Source organism: Mercenaria mercenaria, chromosome 15 (assembly GCF_021730395.1).
Source record: "Mercenaria mercenaria strain notata chromosome 15, MADL_Memer_1, whole genome shotgun sequence".
NCBI lineage: Eukaryota > Metazoa > Mollusca > Bivalvia > Venerida > Veneridae > Mercenaria > Mercenaria mercenaria.
Window position 1 is genome coordinate 30,469,056 of NC_069375.1, and position 3,111 is coordinate 30,472,166.

Sequence of the window (3,111 nt, forward strand, 5' to 3'; positions counted from 1 at the left end):
TTAATCGTGTTGGTGAGACGTTAAACTCAATAAAAATAATACCAGTTCTTTTAAACATATATATATACAATGTATATATTGTAATTGAATTTACTTTCGCCGGAATAATTAGCGGTAGTATATTAAACCATAAAAAAGAAATGCCCTTTTTAGCTCACTTGAGCAATGCTCAGGTGACTTTTTCTGATCGCTCGATGTCCGGCGTCTGTCGTCTGTCTGTCTGTCTGTCTGTCGTCTGTCAACATTTAGCTTGTGTATGCGATAGAGGCTGTATTTTTCTACTGATCTTCATGAAATTTAGTCAGAATAATTACCTTGATGAAATCTGGGCTGAGTTTGAAAATGGGTCATCTGGTATCAAAAACTAGGTCACTAGGTTTAATCAAAGAAAAAACTTGTGTATGCGATAGAGGCTGTATTTTTCAATTAATCTTTATGAGTTTTGGTTAGAATGACTACCTTGATGAAATCTAGACTGAGTTTAAAAATGGGTTATCTGGATTTAAAAACTAGGTCACTAGGTCAAATCAAAGAAAAACCTTGTGTATGCGATAGAGTCTGAAGTTTTCAATTAATCTTCATGAATATTAGTCAGAATGATTGTCATGATAAAATCTAGGTCGAGATTGAAAACGGGTTATCTGGGTTCAGAAACTAGGTCACTAGGTCAATTCAAAGAAAAACCTTGTGTATGCGATAGAAGCTGTATTTTTCAATTAATCTTCATGAGTTTTGGTCAAAATGATTGCCTTGATGAAATCTAGGCTGAGTTTGAAAATGGTTTATCTGAGGTCAAAAACTAGGTCACTAGGTTAAATCAAAGAAAAACCTTGTGTATGCGATAGAGGCTGTATTTTTCAATTAATTTTAACGAATTTTGGTCAGAATGATTGCCTTGATGAAAACTAGGTAAAGTTTGAATATAGGTTATCTGAAATCAAAAAGAAGGTCACTAAGTCAAATCAAAGGAAAAGCTTGTATATGCGATACAGGTCGTATTCTTCAATTGATCTTCCTGAAATTTGGTCAGAATTTTAACCTTAATGAAATTTAGGCTGAGTTTGAAAATGGGTTAGCTGGGATCAAAAAGTAGGTCACTAGGTCAAATCAAAGAAAAACCTTGTGTATGCGATAGAGGCTGTATTTTTCAATTGATCTTCATGAAATTAAATCAGAATGATTGCGTTGATGAAATCTAGGCCAAATTTGAATTTGGGTCATCATTGGTCAAAAAGTAGGTCACTAGGTCAAATAAAAGAAAAAGCTTGTGTATGCGATAGAGGCTGTATTTTTCAATTGATCTTTAGAAATTTGATCAGAATGATTGTCTTGATAAAATCTACGTTAAGTCCGATTATGGGTCATTTTGGATCGGAAAGTAGGTCCCTAGGTCAAATCAAAGAAAACCCTTCTGTATGCAATAGAGGATGCATTTTCCATTGATCTTCATGAAATTTGGTCAGAATAAATGCTGTGATGAAATCTGGGTCAAGTTCGAACATGGGTCATATGGGTAAAAAAGTAGGTCACTAGGTTAAATCAAGGAAAAACTTTGTGTATGCAATAGGGGCTAAACTTTTTCAACTGATCTTCATGAAATTTTGCCAGAATGATAGCCTTGATGAAATCTAGGTCAGGTTCGAATATGGGTCATCTGGGTTTATAAACTAGGTCACTAGGTCTAATCAAGGAAAAACTTTGTGTATGCAATAGGGGCTGCATTTTACACTGGATTTTCATAAAATCTGGTCAGAATGGTTGCCTTGATGAAATTTAGGTCACGGTCGAATATGGGTAGTCTTGGGTCAAAAACTAGGTCAAATCAAAGACAAAACTTGTGTATGCGATAGAGGCTGTATTTCTCAATTGATCTTCATGTAATTTGGTCAGAATAATAGCCTTGATGAAATCTAGGTCAAGTTCGAATATGGGTCATCTGTGGTCAAAAACTAGGTCACTAGGTCAAATCAAAGAAAATACTTATTTATTCCCAAGATTTTTGCTTCAATTTAAATGATAATTGGTCAGAATTTTTTTCCCCATGAAATCACTAGGTCAAACATATTTACACTGTTATGGTGTGTTATGGTGTGTTTCTCAGGTGAGCGGCCTAGGGCCATCTTGGCCCTCTTGTTTTTATAGAGATATGTAGCCACGTATTACTTATTTAGATTTATTTTTACAAACTGTATAACAGATGTAAATTTTATTACAATATAGGAAACAGTACGTTTTTGTTTCAATATCCGCTGAATTAATGATGTTTTATAAAGCTCAGTATTTAGATATGAATTCAGAATGATAAGTCTTAAACCTAAAGCTGTTCCGTATAGGGTTGAAAAATGTTCCAAATAATCAATTTATACTCACATAACGCAGAATCAAAGCAGTTTTTCACGTGTTGCTCAACGATGCCTCTTTCGAATGTTGTTACGATGTAAGACCTTTTCGTTGAGAATAGTGATATATTGGTTTCTTAATTTAAAAGTGGCGGTCACTAGTATGATGTTACTTAGAAATAATATATCCAAAACAGTGATTTGTCATTGATGAAAATCATTGTTTTGTGTTTAGATGCGAAGTGATTATACCACGAGGGCGTAGCCCGAGGTATATACTAATACGCATCTAAATGACAATGATTTTATTCAAAAGCAAATCACTGCTTGAGATTTATTATTTCGATTCTAATACGTCATCAAGGAATATTAAGTAGATCCTTGACGGCATCCATCAGATATTTGCATGTTTTTTCTGTGTTTTTTTTTCAGTGCTCCGCTATGCCGTTTGACGCCATGGCCTAATAATTCTGACGTCAGAAAAATGAATTGTTGCATAAAAACACACGTGTTTAAAATAGGAAAATCACGCGGACCGTATTAGAATTTGACATCTTGAATCTGCCAAGATATGAAAGTAATCTTTTATGTCATTATGACATAAATGGATTTACAAAAAAGATAAGCAATCATTATATAAATGTCATGAACTAAAAGAAAAGAAATTTCTCTGCAGCTAAAAATAGCAGTATTTTGCCCCTATTTACACTTGTGTAACCGCTGACATTTCGCTGGACTTTAACATGACCTAGTTCCGCTGTTGTGCCAAAGA